This window comes from Pseudophryne corroboree, chromosome 11, assembly GCF_028390025.1.
Source record: "Pseudophryne corroboree isolate aPseCor3 chromosome 11, aPseCor3.hap2, whole genome shotgun sequence".
Lineage (NCBI taxonomy): Eukaryota > Metazoa > Chordata > Amphibia > Anura > Myobatrachidae > Pseudophryne > Pseudophryne corroboree.
Genome location: NC_086454.1, coordinates 68,798,431 through 68,819,408, shown reverse-complemented (window position 1 = coordinate 68,819,408; position 20,978 = coordinate 68,798,431). Strand labels below are relative to the sequence as shown.

The 20,978-nt window shown below is 30.4% G+C and overlaps 23 non-coding genes across 23 annotated transcripts; all 23 read right to left on the bottom strand.

The window, feature by feature from the left end:
* Positions 1-167: 167 nt before the first annotated feature.
* On the bottom strand, positions 168-241 carry TRNAT-AGU (transfer RNA threonine (anticodon AGU)). Its single transcript has one exon. It is a non-coding gene; the product is annotated as a tRNA-Thr (tRNA).
* An 827-nt stretch (positions 242-1,068) lies between these two features.
* Positions 1,069-1,142, bottom strand: TRNAT-AGU (transfer RNA threonine (anticodon AGU)). Its single transcript has one exon. It is a non-coding gene; the product is annotated as a tRNA-Thr (tRNA).
* Positions 1,143-2,194: 1,052 nt separating this feature from the next.
* On the bottom strand, positions 2,195-2,268 carry TRNAT-AGU (transfer RNA threonine (anticodon AGU)). Its single transcript has one exon. It is a non-coding gene; the product is annotated as a tRNA-Thr (tRNA).
* An 828-nt stretch (positions 2,269-3,096) lies between these two features.
* Positions 3,097-3,170, bottom strand: TRNAT-AGU (transfer RNA threonine (anticodon AGU)). Its single transcript has one exon. It is a non-coding gene; the product is annotated as a tRNA-Thr (tRNA).
* An 840-nt stretch (positions 3,171-4,010) lies between these two features.
* Positions 4,011-4,084, bottom strand: TRNAT-AGU (transfer RNA threonine (anticodon AGU)). Its single transcript has one exon. It is a non-coding gene; the product is annotated as a tRNA-Thr (tRNA).
* An 832-nt stretch (positions 4,085-4,916) lies between these two features.
* Positions 4,917-4,990, bottom strand: TRNAT-AGU (transfer RNA threonine (anticodon AGU)). The gene has a single exon. It is a non-coding gene; the product is annotated as a tRNA-Thr (tRNA).
* An 840-nt stretch (positions 4,991-5,830) lies between these two features.
* On the bottom strand, positions 5,831-5,904 carry TRNAT-AGU (transfer RNA threonine (anticodon AGU)). The gene has a single exon. It is a non-coding gene; the product is annotated as a tRNA-Thr (tRNA).
* Positions 5,905-6,731: 827 nt separating this feature from the next.
* Positions 6,732-6,805, bottom strand: TRNAT-AGU (transfer RNA threonine (anticodon AGU)). The gene has a single exon. It is a non-coding gene; the product is annotated as a tRNA-Thr (tRNA).
* Positions 6,806-7,644: 839 nt separating this feature from the next.
* Positions 7,645-7,718, bottom strand: TRNAT-AGU (transfer RNA threonine (anticodon AGU)). The gene has a single exon. It is a non-coding gene; the product is annotated as a tRNA-Thr (tRNA).
* Positions 7,719-8,547: 829 nt separating this feature from the next.
* TRNAT-AGU (transfer RNA threonine (anticodon AGU)) lies at positions 8,548-8,621 on the bottom strand. The gene has a single exon. It is a non-coding gene; the product is annotated as a tRNA-Thr (tRNA).
* An 842-nt stretch (positions 8,622-9,463) lies between these two features.
* Positions 9,464-9,537, bottom strand: TRNAT-AGU (transfer RNA threonine (anticodon AGU)). Its single transcript has one exon. It is a non-coding gene; the product is annotated as a tRNA-Thr (tRNA).
* Positions 9,538-10,366: 829 nt separating this feature from the next.
* Positions 10,367-10,440, bottom strand: TRNAT-AGU (transfer RNA threonine (anticodon AGU)). The gene has a single exon. It is a non-coding gene; the product is annotated as a tRNA-Thr (tRNA).
* An 842-nt stretch (positions 10,441-11,282) lies between these two features.
* Positions 11,283-11,356, bottom strand: TRNAT-AGU (transfer RNA threonine (anticodon AGU)). Its single transcript has one exon. It is a non-coding gene; the product is annotated as a tRNA-Thr (tRNA).
* Positions 11,357-12,184: 828 nt separating this feature from the next.
* TRNAT-AGU (transfer RNA threonine (anticodon AGU)) lies at positions 12,185-12,258 on the bottom strand. The gene has a single exon. It is a non-coding gene; the product is annotated as a tRNA-Thr (tRNA).
* A 1,052-nt stretch (positions 12,259-13,310) lies between these two features.
* Positions 13,311-13,384, bottom strand: TRNAT-AGU (transfer RNA threonine (anticodon AGU)). Its single transcript has one exon. It is a non-coding gene; the product is annotated as a tRNA-Thr (tRNA).
* Positions 13,385-14,212: 828 nt separating this feature from the next.
* On the bottom strand, positions 14,213-14,286 carry TRNAT-AGU (transfer RNA threonine (anticodon AGU)). Its single transcript has one exon. It is a non-coding gene; the product is annotated as a tRNA-Thr (tRNA).
* An 840-nt stretch (positions 14,287-15,126) lies between these two features.
* Positions 15,127-15,200, bottom strand: TRNAT-AGU (transfer RNA threonine (anticodon AGU)). Its single transcript has one exon. It is a non-coding gene; the product is annotated as a tRNA-Thr (tRNA).
* Positions 15,201-16,033: 833 nt separating this feature from the next.
* Positions 16,034-16,107, bottom strand: TRNAT-AGU (transfer RNA threonine (anticodon AGU)). The gene has a single exon. It is a non-coding gene; the product is annotated as a tRNA-Thr (tRNA).
* An 840-nt stretch (positions 16,108-16,947) lies between these two features.
* TRNAT-AGU (transfer RNA threonine (anticodon AGU)) lies at positions 16,948-17,021 on the bottom strand. The gene has a single exon. It is a non-coding gene; the product is annotated as a tRNA-Thr (tRNA).
* Positions 17,022-17,848: 827 nt separating this feature from the next.
* On the bottom strand, positions 17,849-17,922 carry TRNAT-AGU (transfer RNA threonine (anticodon AGU)). The gene has a single exon. It is a non-coding gene; the product is annotated as a tRNA-Thr (tRNA).
* Positions 17,923-18,764: 842 nt separating this feature from the next.
* Positions 18,765-18,838, bottom strand: TRNAT-AGU (transfer RNA threonine (anticodon AGU)). Its single transcript has one exon. It is a non-coding gene; the product is annotated as a tRNA-Thr (tRNA).
* Positions 18,839-19,667: 829 nt separating this feature from the next.
* TRNAT-AGU (transfer RNA threonine (anticodon AGU)) lies at positions 19,668-19,741 on the bottom strand. The gene has a single exon. It is a non-coding gene; the product is annotated as a tRNA-Thr (tRNA).
* An 842-nt stretch (positions 19,742-20,583) lies between these two features.
* TRNAT-AGU (transfer RNA threonine (anticodon AGU)) lies at positions 20,584-20,657 on the bottom strand. The gene has a single exon. It is a non-coding gene; the product is annotated as a tRNA-Thr (tRNA).
* Between the last annotated feature and the right edge of the window lie 321 nt (positions 20,658-20,978).

Here is a 20,978-nt window from a genome sequence, read left to right as displayed (position 1 = left end):
GTGAAGTTTTGTTGTTTGTCGTCTTCTGACATGGATGGCATCTTTAAACTTTTTTACATTGGTGACCAAATGTGCCAAAGTGAAAGCAGATAAAGGTTTTACACATCTTATTTTGTTATCCATCAACAAAAAACTACATACTGGTGTGATAAAAAGGTATGAAGCAAAGGTACTGCTGAGATATGAACTCAGGATCTCCTGTTTACTAGACAGGCACTTTAACCAACTAAGCCACAGCACCACTTGCACTGCCTTACATATAATGACAAATTATATGTCTAAAGTATAATATTTTTTATTATTTTTATATATTTTTTTGAAACTAGTATTTTATTAATTCTTTAAACAGTTGGAAACTTACAGTAAGTTATATAATGCTTTTTTCTCCTTTATTTTGTATATACAGGCCCTACATTCTTACAATGTTTGTTCAAGTCACTTGTTAATATGCTTTATTGTAATAGATATTATGGCGTTCTTATTAATGTAGTCATCCCTGGGAAATTAAAGTCAGTCTATTGTTGGTAGTCATACAGTTAAAAAGTAATCGTGTAATGAAAACATGAGATCTCAATGATAGAATTATTGTTAACATTTTATCTGGAAGCTTGCTCAATAAATGGAAAGATTTATTTCTGGAATTGCTTTCCTAACACAATATTGTTTATGTTAAGTAACAAATAATCCATTATTTTCTATTGCTCCCCAAACTCTGATGACTAAATTGTCTATCAATTTATCTTGAGAAACTCACATTGTTACTGACTTTTGTTTAAACATTTCCTCTGACTGGACACCATATTGTTCCTGGAGATTGCTCAGACATGATGATTGGCAATTTCTGGAATTCTTTTCTAGTTACCTTGGCATCAATTTACTTCTACAAAATAACTGATATTAAAAAGGGGAATATTGCATTTTTTTGTGTTTTCTGATTTGGACTGTATCTAGAAATGTGGTACATATTACTGAACATGTGAGAAAGGGTAAAGGCTGCTGAAGCATTCACATGTCTTTTTGTGATGAATTATCAACAAACTATGTTCTGAGTTGATGAAAATAAATGAAAGGCGCTGCTGAGATTTGAACTCAGGATCTCCTATTTACTAGACAGGCGCTTTAACCAACTAAGCCACAGCACCACATGATGCCCTAGAGCAGTGGTTCTCAAACTCGGTCCTCAGGACCCCACACGGTGCATGTTTTGCAGGTAACCCAGCAAGTGCACAGGTGTATTAATTACTCACTGACACATTTTAAAAGGTCCACAGGTGGAGCTAATTATGTCACTTGTGATTCTGTGAGGAGACCTGCAAAACATGCACCGTGTGGGGTCCTGAGGACCGAGTTTGAGAACCTGTGCCCTAGAGCTTCACAAAGAAAAATTATATATCTAAGATATGCTATTTGGTAACATATATTGATATTCTTATAACTATTGCTTCATCAATTTTTCAAACCGGTGGAAATTTAGAGTATAAATAGAAAGTTGTGTTCTCTCTTTTCATTCATGATTTACAGCACCTTCATTCTTAAAATATCTTGTCAAAGTAATTTTCTAATTTTTTTTAGCACTTTTATTGATTTCTCTGTAAGTAATGCTACATGGGAATAAATGTCAATTAATTTTTGATATTCAGAAAACAAAAACATGTAGTAAAATTAAGAACTCTGTTTTAAAAAGTCAGAATTATGGTTAGCATTCTTTATTGATGCTTTTTCAATAGAAGTTTAGCTTTTTATCAAGAAGTATTTTCCTAACACAATTTTAAGGATGTTATGGAAATAAATATGGGTTAAATGTCAATGATTCTCTAGCTATGATGACTAAACTGACTCTCAAATTACTGTACCTTGGGAAACTTACTTTTTTACAGACATTTTAACACTTTCTGTGTTATTCTCTTTTTAATGTACTCTAAATTAATTTTGCAGTTTACCCAATATGATGAAGGCTATTTTGTAAAAATTAATCTATTTACCTTAACATAGGCATATTTCTACAAATTAACTTATGTTGAAATAGGGTGAAGTTTTGTTGTTTGTCGTCTTCTGACATGGATGGCATCTTTAAACTTTTTTACATTGGTGACCAAATGTGCCAAAGTGAAAGCAGATAAAGGTTTTACACATCTTATTTTGTTATCCATCAACAAAAAACTACATACTGGTGTGATAAAAAGGTATGAAGCAAAGGTACTGCTGAGATATGAACTCAGGATCTCCTGTTTACTAGACAGGCACTTTAACCAACTAAGCCACAGCACCACTTGCACTGCCTTACATATAATGACAAATTATATGTCTAAAGTATAATATTTTTTATTATTTTTATATATTTTTTTGAAACTAGTATTTTATTAATTCTTTAAACAGTTGGAAACTTACAGTAAGTTATATAATGCTTTTTTCTCCTTTATTTTGTATATACAGGCCCTACATTCTTACAATGTTTGTTCAAGTCACTTGTTAATGTGCTTTATTGTAATAGATATTATGGCGTTCTTATTAATGTAGTCATCCCTGTGAAATTAAAGTCAGTCTATTGTTGATAGTCATACAGTTAAAAAGTAATCGTGTAATGAAAACATGAGATCTCAATGATAGAATTATTGTTAACATTTTATCTGGAAGCTTGCTCAATAAATGGAAAGATTTATTTCTGGAATTGCTTTCCTAACACAATATTGTTTATGTTAAGTAACAAATAATCCATTATTTTCTATTGCTCCCCAAACTCTGATGACTAAATTGTCTATCAATTTATCTTGAGAAACTCACATTGTTACTGACTTTTGTTTAAACATTTCCTCTGACTGGACACCATATTGTTCCTGGAGATTGCTCAGACACGATGATTGGCAATTTCTGGAATTCTTTTCTAGTTACCTTGGCATCAATTTACTTCTACAAAATAACTGATATTAAAAAAGGGGAATATTGCCTTTTTTTGTGTTTTCTGATTTGGACTGTATCTAGAAATGTGGTACATATTACTGAACAAGTGAGAAAGGGTAAAGGCTGCTGAAGCATTCACATGTCTTTTTGTGATGAATTATCAACAAACTATGTTCTGAGTTGATGAAAATAAATGAAAGGCGCTGCTGAGATTTGATCTCAGGATCTCCTGTTTACTAGACAGGCGCTTTAACCAACTAAGCCACAGCACCACATGATGCCCTAGAGCTTCACAAAGAAAAATTATATATCTAAGATATGCTATTTGGTAACAATTTTTGATATTCTTATAACTATTGCTTCATCAATTTTTCAAACCGGTGGAAATTTAGAGTATAAATAGAAAGTTGTGTTCTCTCTTTTCATTCATGATTTACAGCACCTTCATTCTTAAAATATCTTGTCAAAGTAATTTTCTAATTTTTTTTAGCACTTTTATTGATTTCTCTGTAAGTAATGCTACATGGGAATAAATGTCAATTAATTTTTGATATTCAGAAAACAAAAACATGTAGTAAAATTAAGAACTCTGTTTTAAAAAGTCAGAATTATGGTTAGCATTCTTTATTGATGCTTTTTCAAGAGAAGTTTAGCTTTTCATCAAGAAGTATTTTCCTAACACAATTTTCAGGATGTTATGGAAATAAATAAGGGTTAAATGTCAATGATTCTCTAGCTATGATGACTAAACTGACTCTCAAATTACTGTACCTTGGGAAACTTACTTTTTTACAGACATTTTAACACTTTCTGTGTTATTCTCTTTTTAATGTACTCTAAATTAATTTTGCAGTTTACCCAATATGATGAAGGCTATTTTGTAAAAATTCATCTATTTACCTTAACATAGGCATATTTCTACAAATTAACTTATGTTGAAATAGGGTGAAGTTTTGTTGTTTGTCGTCTTCTGACATGGATGGCATCTTTAAACTTTTTTACATTGGTGACCAAATGTGCCAAAGTGAAAGCAGATAAAGGTTTTACACATATTATTTTGTTATCCATCAACAAAAAACTACATACTGGTGTGATAAAAAGGTATCAAGCAAAGGTACTGCTGAGATATGAACTCAGGATCTCCTATTTACTAGACAGGCACTTTAACCAACTAAGCCACAGCACCACTTGCACTGCCTTACATATTATGACAAATTATATGTCTAAAGTATAATATTTTTTATTATTTTTATATATTTTTTTGAAACTAGTATTTTATTAATTCTTTAAACAGTTGGAAACTTACAGTAAGTTATATAATGCTTTTTTCTCCTTTATTTTGTATATACAGGCCCTACATTCTTACAATGTTTGTTCAAGTCACTTGTTAATATGCTTTATTGTAATAGATATTATGGCGTTCTTATTAATGTAGTCATCCCTGGGAAATTAAAGTCAGTCTATTGTTGGTAGTCATACAGTTAAAAAGTAATCGTGTAATGAAAACATGAGATCTCAATGATAGAATTATTGTTAACATTTTATCTGGAAGCTTGCTCAATAAATGGAAAGATTTATTTCTGGAATTGCTTTCCTAACACAATATTGTTTATGTTAAGTAACAAATAATCCATTATTTTCTATTGCTCCCCAAACTCTGATGACTAAATTGTCTATCAATTTATCTTGAGAAACTCACATTGTTACTGACTTTTGTTTAAACATTTCCTCTGACTGGACACCACTATTGTTCCTGGAGATTGCTCAGAAATGATGATTGGCAATTTCTGGAATTCTTTTCTAGTTACCTTGGCATCAATTTACTTCTACAAAATAACTGATATTAAAAAAAGGGGAATATTTCATTTTTTTTTGTGTTTTCTGATTTGGACTGTATCTAGAAATGTGGTACATATTACTGAACATGTGAGAAAGGGTAAAGGCTGCTGAAGCATTCACATGTCTTTTTGTGATGAATTATCAACAAACTATGTTCTGAGTTGATGAAAATAAATGAAAGGCACTGCTGAGATTTGAACTCAGGATCTCCTGTTTACTAGACAGGCGCTTTAACCAACTAAGCCACAGCACCACATGATGCCCTAGAGCTTCACAAAGAAAAATTATATATCTAAGATATGCTATTTGGTAACAATTTTTGATATTCTTATAACTATTGCTTCATCAATTTTTCAAACCGGTGGAAATTTAGAGTATAAATAGAAAGTTGTGTTCTCTCTTTTCATTCATGATTTACAGCACCTTCATTCTTAAAATATCTTGTCAAAGTAATTTTCTAATTTTTTTTAGCACTTTTATTGATTTCTCTGTAAGTAATGCTACATGGGAATAAATGTCAATTCATTTTTGATATTCAGAAAACAAAAACATGTAGTAAAATTAAGAACTCTGTTTTAAAAAGTCAGAATTATGGTTAGCATTCTTTATTGATGCTTTTTCAATAGAAGTTTAGCTTTTTATCAAGAAGTATTTTCCTAACACAATTTTAAGGATGTTATGGAAATAAATATGGGTTAAATGTCAATGATTCTCTAGCTATGATGACTAAACTGACTCTCAAATTACTGTACCTTGGGAAACTTACTTTTTTACAGACATTTTAACACTTTCTGTGTTATTCTCTTTTTAATGTACTCTAAATTAATTTTGCAGTTTACCCAATATGATGAAGGCTATTTTGTAAAAATTAATCTATTTACCTTAACATAGGCATATTTCTACAAATTAACTTATGTTGAAATAGGGTGAAGTTTTGTTGTTTGTCGTCTTCTGACATGGATGGCATCTTTAAACTTTTTTACATTGGTGACCAAATGTGCCAAAGTGAAAGCAGATAAAGGTTTTACACATCTTATTTTGTTATCCATCAACAAAAAACTACATACTGGTGTGATAAAAAGGTATGAAGCAAAGGTACTGCTGAGATATGAACTCAGGATCTCCTGTTTACTAGATAGGCACTTTAACCAACTAAGCCACAGCACCACTTGCACTGCCTTACATATAATGACAAATTATATGTCTAAAGTATAATATTTTTTATTATTTTTATATATTTTTTTGAAACTAGTATTTTATTAATTCTTTAAACAGTTGGAAACTTACAGTAAGTTATATAATGCTTTTTTCTCCTTTATTCTGTATATACAGGCCCTACATTCTTACAATGTTTGTTCAAGTCACTTGTTAATGTGCTTTATTGTAATAGATATTATGGCGTTCTTATTAATGTAGTCATCCCTGTGAAATTAAAGTCAGTCTATTGTTGATAGTCATACAGTTAAAAAGTAATCGTGTAATGAAAACATGAGATCTCAATGATAGAATTATTGTTAACATTTTATCTGGAAGCTTGCTCAATAAATGGAAAGATTTATTTCTGGAATTGCTTTCCTAACACAATATTGTTTATGTTAAGTAACAAATAATCCATTATTTTCTATTGCTCCCCAAACTCTGATGACTAAATTTTCTATCAATTTATCTTGAGAAACTCACATTGTTACTGACTTTTGTTTAAACATTTCCTCTGACTGGACACCATATTGTTCCTGGAGATTGCTCAGACATGATGATTGGCAATTTCTGGAATTCTTTTCTAGTTACCTTGGCATCAATTTATTTCTACAAAATAACTGATATTAAAAAGGGGAATATTGCATTTTTTTGTGTTTTCTGATTTGGACTGTATCTAGAAATGTGGTACATATTACTGAACATGTGAGAAAGGGTAAAGGCTGCTGAAGCATTCACATGTCTTTTTGTGATGAATTATCAACAAACTATGTTCTGAGTTGATGAAAATAAATAAAAGGCGCTGCTGAGATTTGAACTCAGGATCTCCTGTTTACTAGACAGGCGCTTTAACCAACTAAGCCACAGCACCACATGATGCCCTAGAGCTTCACAAAGAAAAATGATATATCTAAGATATGCTATTTGGTAACAATTTTTGATATTCTTATAACTATTGCTTCATCAATTTTTCAAACCAGTGGAAATTTAGAGTATAAATAGAAAGTTGTGTTCTCTCTTTTCATTCATGATTTACAGCACCTTCATTCTTAAAATATCTTGTCAAAGTAATTTTCTAATTTTTTTAGCACTTTTATTGATTTCTCTGTAAGTAATGCTACATGGGAATAAATGTCAATTCATTTTTGATATTCAGAAAACAAAAACATGTAGTAAAATTAAGAACTCTGTTTTAAAAAGTCAGAATTATGGTTAGCATTCTTTATTGATGCTTTTTCAAGAGAAGTTTAGCTTTTCATCAAGAAGTATTTTCCTAACACAATTTTAAGGATGTTATGGAAATAAATATGGGTTAAATGTCAATGATTCTCTAGCTATGATGACTAAACTGACTCTCAAATTACTGTACCTTGGGAAACTTACTTTTTTACAGACATTTTAACACTTTCTGTGTTATTCTCTTTTTAATGTACTCTAAATTAATTTTGCAGTTTACCCAATATGATGAAGGTTATTTTGTAAAAATTCATCTATTTACCTTAACATAGGCATATTTCTACAAATTAACTTATGTTGAAATAGGGTGAAGTTTTGTTGTTTGTCGTCTTCTGACATGGATGGCATCTTTAAACTTTTTTACATTGGTGACCAAATGTGCCAAAGTGAAAGCAGATAAAGGTTTTACACATCTTATTTTGTTATCCATCAACAAAAAACTACATACTGGTGTGATAAAAAGGTATGAAGCAAAGGTACTGCTGAGATATGAACTCAGGATCTCCTGTTTACTAGACAGGCACTTTAACCAACTAAGCCACAGCACCACTTGCACTGCCTTACATATAATGACAAATTATATGTCTAAAGTATAATATTTTTTATTATTTTTATATATTTTTTTGAAACTAGTATTTTATTAATTCTTTAAACAGTTGGAAACTTACAGTAAGTTATATAATGCTTTTTTCTCCTTTATTTTGTATATACAGGCCCTACATTCTTACAATGTTTGTTCAAGTCACTTGTTAATATGCTTTATTGTAATAGATATTATGGCGTTCTTATTAATGTAGTCATCCCTGGGAAATTAAAGTCAGTCTATTGTTGGTAGTCATACAGTTAAAAAGTAATCGTGTAATGAAAACATGAGATCTCAATGATAGAATTATTGTTAACATTTTATCTGGAAGCTTGCTCAATAAATGGAAAGATTTATTTCTGGAATTGCTTTCCTAACACAATATTGTTTATGTTAAGTAACAAATAATCCATTATTTTCTATTGCTCCCCAAACTCTGATGACTAAATTGTCTATCAATTTATCTTGAGAAACTCACATTGTTACTGACTTTTGTTTAAACATTTCCTCTGACTGGACACCACTATTGTTCCTGGAGATTGCTCAGACATGATGATTGGCAATTTCTGGAATTCTTTTCTAGTTACCTTGGCATCAATTTACTTCTACAAAATAACTGATATTAAAAAAGGGGAATATTGCATTTTTTTGTGTTTTCTGATTTGGACTGTATCTAGAAATGTGGTACATATTACTGAACATGTGAGAAAGGGTAAAGGCTGCTGAAGCATTCACATGTCTTTTTGTGATGAATTATCAACAAACTATGTTCTGAGTTGATGAAAATAAATGAAAGGCGCTGCTGAGATTTGAACTCAGGATCTCCTGTTTACTAGACAGGCGCTTTAACCAACTAAGCCACAGCACCACATGATGCCCTAGAGCTTCACAAAGAAAAATGATATATCTAAGATATGCTATTTGGTAACAATTTTTGATATTCTTATAACTATTGCTTCATCAATTTTTCAAACCAGTGGAAATTTAGAGTATAAATAGAAAGTTGTGTTCTCTCTTTTCATTCATGATTTACAGCACCTTCATTCTTAAAATATCTTGTCAAAGTAATTTTCTAATTTTTTTTTAAGCACTTTTATTGATTTCTCTGTAAGTAATGCTACATGGGAATAAATGTCAATTAATTTTTGATATTCAGAAAACAAAAACATGTAGTAAAATTAAGAACTCTGTTTTAAAAAGTCAGAATTATGGTTAGCATTCTTTATTGATGCTTTTTCAAGAGAAGTTTAGCTTTTCATCAAGAAGTATTTTCCTAACACAATTTTAAGGATGTTATGGAAATAAATATGGGTTAAATGTCAATGATTCTCTAGCTATGATGACTAAACTGACTCTCAAATTACTGTACCTTGGGAAACTTACTTTTTTACAGACATTTTAACACTTTCTGTGTTATTCTCTTTTTAATGTACTCTAAATTAATTTTGCAGTTTACCCAATATGATGAAGGTTATTTTGTAAAAATTCATCTATTTACCTTAACATAGGCATATTTCTACAAATTAACTTATGTTGAAATAGGGTGAAGTTTTGTTGTTTGTCGTCTTCTGACATGGATGGCATCTTTAAACTTTTTTACATTGGTGACCAAATGTGCCAAAGTGAAAGCAGATAAAGGTTTTACACATCTTATTTTGTTATCCATCAACAAAAAACTACATACTGGTGTGATAAAAAGGTATGAAGCAAAGGTACTGCTGAGATATGAACTCAGGATCTCCTGTTTACTAGACAGGCACTTTAACCAACTAAGCCACAGCACCACTTGCACTGCCTTACATATAATGACAAATTATATGTCTAAAGTATAATATTTTTTATTATTTTTATATATTTTTTTGAAACTAGTATTTTATTAATTCTTTAAACAGTTGGAAACTTACAGTAAGTTATATAATGCTTTTTTCTCCTTTATTTTGTATATACAGGCCCTACATTCTTACAATGTTTGTTCAAGTCACTTGTTAATATGCTTTATTGTAATAGATATTATGGCGTTCTTATTAATGTAGTCATCCCTGGGAAATTAAAGTCAGTCTATTGTTGGTAGTCATACAGTTAAAAAGTAATCGTGTAATGAAAACATGAGATCTCAATGATAGAATTATTGTTAACATTTTATCTGGAAGCTTGCTCAATAAATGGAAAGATTTATTTCTGGAATTGCTTTCCTAACACAATATTGTTTATGTTAAGTAACAAATAATCCATTATTTTCTATTGCTCCCCAAACTCTGATGACTAAATTGTCTATCAATTTATCTTGAGAAACTCACATTGTTACTGACTTTTGTTTAAACATTTCCTCTGACTGGACACCACTATTGTTCCTGGAGATTGCTCAGACATGATGATTGGCAATTTCTGGAATTCTTTTCTAGTTACCTTGGCATCAATTTACTTCTACAAAATAACTGATATTAAAAAAGGGGAATATTGCATTTTTTTGTGTTTTCTGATTTGGACTGTATCTAGAAATGTGGTACATATTACTGAACATGTGAGAAAGGGTAAAGGCTGCTGAAGCATTCACATGTCTTTTTGTGATGAATTATCAACAAACTATGTTCTGAGTTGATGAAAATAAATGAAAGGCGCTGCTGAGATTTGAACTCAGGATCTCCTGTTTACTAGACAGGCGCTTTAACCAACTAAGCCACAGCACCACATGATGCCCTAGAGCTTCACAAAGAAAAATGATATATCTAAGATATGCTATTTGGTAACAATTTTTGATATTCTTATAACTATTGCTTCATCAATTTTTCAAACCAGTGGAAATTTAGAGTATAAATAGAAAGTTGTGTTCTCTCTTTTCATTCATGATTTACAGCACCTTCATTCTTAAAATATCTTGTCAAAGTAATTTTCTAATTTTTTTTTAAGCACTTTTATTGATTTCTCTGTAAGTAATGCTACATGGGAATAAATGTCAATTAATTTTTGATATTCAGAAAACAAAAACATGTAGTAAAATTAAGAACTCTGTTTTAAAAAGTCAGAATTATGGTTAGCATTCTTTATTGATGCTTTTTCAAGAGAAGTTTAGCTTTTCATCAAGAAGTATTTTCCTAACACAATTTTAAGGATGTTATGGAAATAAATATGGGTTAAATGTCAATGATTCTCTAGCTATGATGACTAAACTGACTCTCAAATTACTGTACCTTGGGAAACTTACTTTTTTACAGACATTTTAACACTTTCTGTGTTATTCTCTTTTTAATGTACTCTAAATTAATTTTGCAGTTTACCCAATATGATGAAGGTTATTTTGTAAAAATTCATCTATTTACCTTAACATAGGCATATTTCTACAAATTAACTTATGTTGAAATAGGGTGAAGTTTTGTTGTTTGTCGTCTTCTGACATGGATGGCATCTTTAAACTTTTTTACATTGGTGACCAAATGTGCCAAAGTGAAAGCAGATAAAGGTTTTACACATCTTATTTTGTTATCCATCAACAAAAAACTACATACTGGTGTGATAAAAAGGTATGAAGCAAAGGTACTGCTGAGATATGAACTCAGGATCTCCTGTTTACTAGACAGGCACTTTAACCAACTAAGCCACAGCACCACTTGCACTGCCTTACATATAATGACAAATTATATGTCTAAAGTATAATATTTTTTATTATTTTTATATATTTTTTTGAAACTAGTATTTTATTAATTCTTTAAACAGTTGGAAACTTACAGTAAGTTATATAATGCTTTTTTCTCCTTTATTTTGTATATACAGGCCCTACATTCTTACAATGTTTGTTCAAGTCACTTGTTAATATGCTTTATTGTAATAGATATTATGGCGTTCTTATTAATGTAGTCATCCCTGGGAAATTAAAGTCAGTCTATTGTTGGTAGTCATACAGTTAAAAAGTAATCGTGTAATGAAAACATGAGATCTCAATGATAGAATTATTGTTAACATTTTATCTGGAAGCTTGCTCAATAAATGGAAAGATTTATTTCTGGAATTGCTTTCCTAACACAATATTGTTTATGTTAAGTAACAAATAATCCATTATTTTCTATTGCTCCCCAAACTCTGATGACTAAATTGTCTATCAATTTATCTTGAGAAACTCACATTGTTACTGACTTTTGTTTAAACATTTCCTCTGACTGGACACCACTATTGTTCCTGGAGATTGCTCAGACATGATGATTGGCAATTTCTGGAATTCTTTTCTAGTTACCTTGGCATCAATTTACTTCTACAAAATAACTGATATTAAAAAGGGGAATATTGCATTTTTTTGTGTTTTCTGATTTGGACTGTATCTAGAAATGTGGTACATATTACTGAACATGTGAGAAAGGGTAAAGGCTGCTGAAGCATTCACATGTCTTTTTGTGATGAATTATCAACAAACTATGTTCTGAGTTGATGAAAATAAATGAAAGGCGCTGCTGAGATTTGAACTCAGGATCTCCTATTTACTAGACAGGCGCTTTAACCAACTAAGCCACAGCACCACATGATGCCCTAGAGCAGTGGTTCTCAAACTCGGTCCTCAGGACCCCACACGGTGCATGTTTTGCAGGTAACCCAGCAAGTGCACAGGTGTATTAATTACTCACTGACACATTTTAAAAGGTCCACAGGTGGAGCTAATTATGTCACTTGTGATTCTGTGAGGAGACCTGCAAAACATGCACCGTGTGGGGTCCTGAGGACCGAGTTTGAGAACCTGTGCCCTAGAGCTTCACAAAGAAAAATTATATATCTAAGATATGCTATTTGGTAACATATATTGATATTCTTATAACTATTGCTTCATCAATTTTTCAAACCGGTGGAAATTTAGAGTATAAATAGAAAGTTGTGTTCTCTCTTTTCATTCATGATTTACAGCACCTTCATTCTTAAAATATCTTGTCAAAGTAATTTTCTAATTTTTTTTAGCACTTTTATTGATTTCTCTGTAAGTAATGCTACATGGGAATAAATGTCAATTAATTTTTGATATTCAGAAAACAAAAACATGTAGTAAAATTAAGAACTCTGTTTTAAAAAGTCAGAATTATGGTTAGCATTCTTTATTGATGCTTTTTCAATAGAAGTTTAGCTTTTTATCAAGAAGTATTTTCCTAACACAATTTTAAGGATGTTATGGAAATAAATATGGGTTAAATGTCAATGATTCTCTAGCTATGATGACTAAACTGACTCTCAAATTACTGTACCTTGGGAAACTTACTTTTTTACAGACATTTTAACACTTTCTGTGTTATTCTCTTTTTAATGTACTCTAAATTAATTTTGCAGTTTACCCAATATGATGAAGGCTATTTTGTAAAAATTAATCTATTTACCTTAACATAGGCATATTTCTACAAATTAACTTATGTTGAAATAGGGTGAAGTTTTGTTGTTTGTCGTCTTCTGACATGGATGGCATCTTTAAACTTTTTTACATTGGTGACCAAATGTGCCAAAGTGAAAGCAGATAAAGGTTTTACACATCTTATTTTGTTATCCATCAACAAAAAACTACATACTGGTGTGATAAAAAGGTATGAAGCAAAGGTACTGCTGAGATATGAACTCAGGATCTCCTGTTTACTAGACAGGCACTTTAACCAACTAAGCCACAGCACCACTTGCACTGCCTTACATATAATGACAAATTATATGTCTAAAGTATAATATTTTTTATTATTTTTATATATTTTTTTGAAACTAGTATTTTATTAATTCTTTAAACAGTTGGAAACTTACAGTAAGTTATATAATGCTTTTTTCTCCTTTATTTTGTATATACAGGCCCTACATTCTTACAATGTTTGTTCAAGTCACTTGTTAATGTGCTTTATTGTAATAGATATTATGGCGTTCTTATTAATGTAGTCATCCCTGTGAAATTAAAGTCAGTCTATTGTTGATAGTCATACAGTTAAAAAGTAATCGTGTAATGAAAACATGAGATCTCAATGATAGAATTATTGTTAACATTTTATCTGGAAGCTTGCTCAATAAATGGAAAGATTTATTTCTGGAATTGCTTTCCTAACACAATATTGTTTATGTTAAGTAACAAATAATCCATTATTTTCTATTGCTCCCCAAACTCTGATGACTAAATTGTCTATCAATTTATCTTGAGAAACTCACATTGTTACTGACTTTTGTTTAAACATTTCCTCTGACTGGACACCATATTGTTCCTGGAGATTGCTCAGACACGATGATTGGCAATTTCTGGAATTCTTTTCTAGTTACCTTGGCATCAATTTACTTCTACAAAATAACTGATATTAAAAAAGGGGAATATTGCCTTTTTTTGTGTTTTCTGATTTGGACTGTATCTAGAAATGTGGTACATATTACTGAACAAGTGAGAAAGGGTAAAGGCTGCTGAAGCATTCACATGTCTTTTTGTGATGAATTATCAACAAACTATGTTCTGAGTTGATGAAAATAAATGAAAGGCGCTGCTGAGATTTGATCTCAGGATCTCCTGTTTACTAGACAGGCGCTTTAACCAACTAAGCCACAGCACCACATGATGCCCTAGAGCTTCACAAAGAAAAATTATATATCTAAGATATGCTATTTGGTAACAATTTTTGATATTCTTATAACTATTGCTTCATCAATTTTTCAAACCGGTGGAAATTTAGAGTATAAATAGAAAGTTGTGTTCTCTCTTTTCATTCATGATTTACAGCACCTTCATTCTTAAAATATCTTGTCAAAGTAATTTTCTAATTTTTTTTAGCACTTTTATTGATTTCTCTGTAAGTAATGCTACATGGGAATAAATGTCAATTAATTTTTGATATTCAGAAAACAAAAACATGTAGTAAAATTAAGAACTCTGTTTTAAAAAGTCAGAATTATGGTTAGCATTCTTTATTGATGCTTTTTCAAGAGAAGTTTAGCTTTTCATCAAGAAGTATTTTCCTAACACAATTTTCAGGATGTTATGGAAATAAATAAGGGTTAAATGTCAATGATTCTCTAGCTATGATGACTAAACTGACTCTCAAATTACTGTACCTTGGGAAACTTACTTTTTTACAGACATTTTAACACTTTCTGTGTTATTCTCTTTTTAATGTACTCTAAATTAATTTTGCAGTTTACCCAATATGATGAAGGCTATTTTGTAAAAATTCATCTATTTACCTTAACATAGGCATATTTCTACAAATTAACTTATGTTGAAATAGGGTGAAGTTTTGTTGTTTGTCGTCTTCTGACATGGATGGCATCTTTAAACTTTTTTACATTGGTGACCAAATGTGCCAAAGTGAAAGCAGATAAAGGTTTTACACATATTATTTTGTTATCCATCAACAAAAAACTACATACTGGTGTGATAAAAAGGTATCAAGCAAAGGTACTGCTGAGATATGAACTCAGGATCTCCTATTTACTAGACAGGCACTTTAACCAACTAAGCCACAGCACCACTTGCACTGCCTTACATATTATGACAAATTATATGTCTAAAGTATAATATTTTTTATTATTTTTATATATTTTTTTGAAACTAGTATTTTATTAATTCTTTAAACAGTTGGAAACTTACAGTAAGTTATATAATGCTTTTTTCTCCTTTATTTTGTATATACAGGCCCTACATTCTTACAATGTTTGTTCAAGTCACTTGTTAATATGCTTTATTGTAATAGATATTATGGCGTTCTTATTAATGTAGTCATCCCTGGGAAATTAAAGTCAGTCTATTGTTGGTAGTCATACAGTTAAAAAGTAATCGTGTAATGAAAACATGAGATCTCAATGATAGAATTATTGTTAACATTTTATCTGGAAGCTTGCTCAATAAATGGAAAGATTTATTTCTGGAATTGCTTTCCTAACACAATATTGTTTATGTTAAGTAACAAATAATCCATTATTTTCTATTGCTCCCCAAACTCTGATGACTAAATTGTCTATCAATTTATCTTGAGAAACTCACATTGTTACTGACTTTTGTTTAAACATTTCCTCTGACTGGACACCACTATTGTTCCTGGAGATTGCTCAGAAATGATGATTGGCAATTTCTGGAATTCTTTTCTAGTTACCTTGGCATCAATTTACTTCTACAAAATAACTGATATTAAAAAAAGGGGAATATTTCATTTTTTTTTTGTGTTTTCTGATTTGGACTGTATCTAGAAATGTGGTACATATTACTGAACATGTGAGAAAGGGTAAAGGCTGCTGAAGCATTCACATGTCTTTTTGTGATGAATTATCAACAAACTATGTTCTGAGTTGATGAAAATAAATGAAAGGCACTGCTGAGATTTGAACTCAGGATCTCCTGTTTACTAGACAGGCGCTTTAACCAACTAAGCCACAGCACCACATGATGCCCTAGAGCTTCACAAAGAAAAATTATATATCTAAGATATGCTATTTGGTAACAATTTTTGATATTCTTATAACTATTGCTTCATCAATTTTTCAAACCGGTGGAAATTTAGAGTATAAATAGAAAGTTGTGTTCTCTCTTTTCATTCATGATTTACAGCACCTTCATTCTTAAAATATCTTGTCAAAGTAATTTTCTAATTTTTTTTAGCACTTTTATTGATTTCTCTGTAAGTAATGCTACATGGGAATAAATGTCAATTCATTTTTGATATTCAGAAAACAAAAACATGTAGTAAAATTAAGAACTCTGTTTTAAAAAGTCAGAATTATGGTTAGCATTCTTTATTGATGCTTTTTCAATAGAAGTTTAGCTTTTTATCAAGAAGTATTTTCCTAACACAATTTTAAGGATGTTATGGAAATAAATATGGGTTAAATGTCAATGATTCTCTAGCTATGATGACTAAACTGACTCTCAAATTACTGTACCTTGGGAAACTTACTTTTTTACAGACATTTTAACACTTTCTGTGTTATTCTCTTTTTAATGTACTCTAAATTAATTTTGCAGTTTACCCAATATGATGAAGGCTATTTTGTAAAAATTAATCTATTTACCTTAACATAGGCATATTTCTACAAATTAACTTATGTTGAAATAGGGTGAAGTTTTGTTGTTTGTCGTCTTCTGACATGGATGGCATCTTTAAACTTTTTTACATTGGTGACCAAATGTGCCAAAGTGAAAGCAGATAAAGGTTTTACACATCTTATTTTGTTATCCATCAACAAAAAACTACATACTGGTGTGATAAAAAGGTATGAAGCAAAGGTACTGCTGAGATATGAACTCAGGATCTCCTGTTTACTAGATAGGCACTTTAACCAACTAAGCCACAGCACCACTTGCACTGCCTTACATATAATGACAAATTATATGTCTAAAGTATAATATTTTTTATTATTTTTATATATTTTTTTGAAACTAGTATTTTATTAATTCTTTAAACAGTTGGAAACTTACAGTAAGTTATATAATGCTTTTTTCTCCTTTATTTTGTATATACAGGCCCTACATTCTTACAATGTTTGTTCAAGTCACTTGTTAATGTGCTTTATTGTAATAGATATTATGGCGTTCTTATTAATGTAGTCATCCCTGTGAAATTAAAGTCAGTCTATTGTTGATAGTCATACAGTTAAAAAGTAATCGTGTAATGAAAACATGAGATCTCAATGATAGAATTATTGTTAACATTTTATCTGGAAGCTTGCTCAATAAATGGAAAGATTTATTTCTGGAATTGCTTTCCTAACACAATATTGTTTATGTTAAGTAACAAATAATCCATTATTTTCTATTGCTCCCCAAACTCTGATGACTAAATTGTCTATCAATTTATCTTGAGAAACTCACATTGTTACTGACTTTTGTTTAAACATTTCCTCTGACTGGACACCATATTGTTCCTGGAGATTGCTCAGACATGATGATTGGCAATTTCTGGAATTCTTTTCTAGTTACCTTGGCATCAATTTACTTCTACAAAATAACTGATATTAAAAAGGGGAATATTGCATTTTTTTGTGTTTTCTGATTTGGACTGTATCTAGAAATGTGGTACATATTACTGAACATGTGAGAAAGGGTAAAGGCTGCTGAAGCATTCACATGTCTTTTTGTGATGAATTATCAACAAACTATGTTCTGAGTTGATGAAAATAAATAAAAGGCGCTGCTGAGATTTGAACTCAGGATCTCCTGTTTACTAGACAGGCGCTTTAACCAACTAAGCCACAGCACCACATGATGCCCTAGAGCTTCACAAAGAAAAATGATATATCTAAGATATGCTATTTGGTAACAATTTTTGATATTCTTATAACTATTGCTTCATCAATTTTTCAAACCAGTGGAAATTTAGAGTATAAATAGAAAGTTGTGTTCTCTCTTTTCATTCATGATTTACAGCACCTTCATTCTTAAAATATCTTGTCAAAGTAATTTTCTAATTTTTTTTTAAGCACTTTTATTGATTTCTCTGTAAGTAATGCTACATGGGAATAAATGTCAATTAATTTTTGATATTCAGAAAACAAAAACATGTAGTAAAATTAAGAACTCTGTTTTAAAAAGTCAGAATTATGGTTAGCATTCTTTATTGATGCTTTTTCAAGAGAAGTTTAGCTTTTCATCAAGAAGTATTTTCCTAACACAATTTTAAGGATGTTATGGAAATAAATATGGGTTAAATGTCAATGATTCTCTAGCTATGATGACTAAACTGACTCTCAAATTACTGTACCTTGGGAAACTTACTTTTTTACAGACATTTTAACACTTTCTGTGTTATTCTCTTTTTAATGTACTCTAAATTAATTTTGCAGTTTACCCAATATGATGAAGGTTATTTTGTAAAAATTCATCTATTTACCTTAACATAGGCATATTTCTACAAATTAACTTATGTTGAAATAGGGTGAAGTTTTGTTGTTTGTCGTCTTCTGACATGGATGGCATCTTTAAACTTTTTTACATTGGTGACCAAATGTGCCAAAGTGAAAGCAGATAAAGGTTTTACACATCTTATTTTGTTATCCATCAACAAAAAACTACATACTGGTGTGATAAAAAGGTATGAAGCAAAGGTACTGCTGAGATATGAACTCAGGATCTCCTGTTTACTAGACAGGCACTTTAACCAACTAAGCCACAGCACCACTTGCACTGCCTTACATATAATGACAAATTATATGTCTAAAGTATAATATTTTTTATTATTTTTATATATTTTTTTGAAACTAGTATTTTATTAATTCTTTAAACAGTTGGAAACTTACAGTAAGTTATATAATGCTTTTTTCTCCTTTATTTTGTATATACAGGCCCTACATTCTTACAATGTTTGTTCAAGTCACTTGTTAATATGCTTTATTGTAATAGATATTATGGCGTTCTTATTAATGTAGTCATCCCTGGGAAATTAAAGTCAGTCTATTGTTGGTAGTCATACAGTTAAAAAGTAATCGTGTAATGAAAACATGAGATCTCAATGATAGAATTATTGTTAACATTTTATCTGGAAGCTTGCTCAATAAATGGAAAGATTTATTTCTGGAATTGCTTTCCTAACACAATATTGTTTATGTTAAGTAACAAATAATCCATTATTTTCTATTGCTCCCCAAACTCTGATGACTAAATTGTCTATCAATTTATCTTGAGAAACTCACATTGTTACTGACTTTTGTTTAAACATTTCCTCTGACTGGACACCACTATTGTTCCTGGAGATTGCTCAGACATGATGATTGGCAATTTCTGGAATTCTTTTCTAGTTACCTTGGCATCAATTTACTTCTACAAAATAACTGATATTAAAAAAGGGGAATATTGCATTTTTTTGTGTTTTCTGATTTGGACTGTATCTAGAAATGTGGTACATATTACTGAACATGTGAGAAAGGGTAAAGGCTGCTGAAGCATTCACATGTCTTTTTGTGATGAATTATCAACAAACTATGTTCTGAGTTGATGAAAATAAATGAAAGGCGCTGCTGAGATTTGAACTCAGGATCTCCTGTTTACTAGACAGGCGCTTTAACCAACTAAGCTACAGCACCACATGATGCCCTAGAGCTTCACAAAGAAAAATGATATATCTAAGATATGCTATTTGGTAACAATTTTTGATATTCTTATAACTATTGCTTCATCAATTTTTCAAACCAGTGGAAATTTAGAGTATAAATAGAAAGTTGTGTTCTCTCTTTTCATTCATGATTTACAGCACCTTCATTCTTAAAATATCTTGTCAAAGTAATTTTCTAATTTTTTTTTAAGCACTTTTATTGATTTCTCTGTAAGTAATGCTACATGGGAATAAATGTCAATTAATTTTTGATATTCAGAAAACAAAAACATGTAGTAAAATTAAGAACTCTGTTTTAAAAAGTCAGAATTATGGTTAGCATTCTTTATTGATGCTTTTTCAAGAGAAGTTTAGCTTTTCATCAAGAAGTATTTTCCTAACACAATTTTAAGGATGTTATGGAAATAAATATGGGTTAAATGTCAATGATTCTCTAGCTATGATGACTAAACTGACTCTCAAATTACTGTACCTTGGGAAACTTACTTTTTTACAGACATTTTAACACTTTCTGTGTTATTCTCTTTTTAATGTACTCTAAATTAATTTTGCAGTTTACCCAATATGATGAAGGTTATTTTGTAAAAATTCATCTATTTACCTTAACATAGGCATATTTCTACAAATTAACTTATGTTGAAATAGGGTGAAGTTTTGTTGTTTGTCGTCTTCTGACATGGATGGCATCTTTAAACTTTTTTACATTGGTGACCAAATGTGCCAAAGTGAAAGCAGATAAAGGTTTTACACATCTTATTTTGTTATCCATCAACAAAAAACTACATACTGGTGTGATAAAAAGGTATGAAGCAAAGGTACTGCTGAGATATGAACTCAAGATCTCCTGTTTACTAGACAGGCACTTTAACCAACTAAGCCACAGCACCACTTGCACTGCCTTACATATAATGACAAATTATATGTCTAAAGTATAATATTTTTTATTATTTTTATATATTTTTTTGAAACTAGTATTTTATTAATTCTTTAAACAGTTGGAAACTTACAGTAAGTTATATAATGCTTTTTTCTCCTTTATTTTGTATATACAGGCCCTACATTCTTACAATGTTTGTTCAAGTCACTTGTTAATATGCTTTATTGTAATAGATATTATGGCGTTCTTATTAATGTAGTCATCCCTGGGAAATTAAAGTCAGTCTATTGTTGGTAGTCATACAGTTAAAAAGTAATCGTGTAATGAAAAC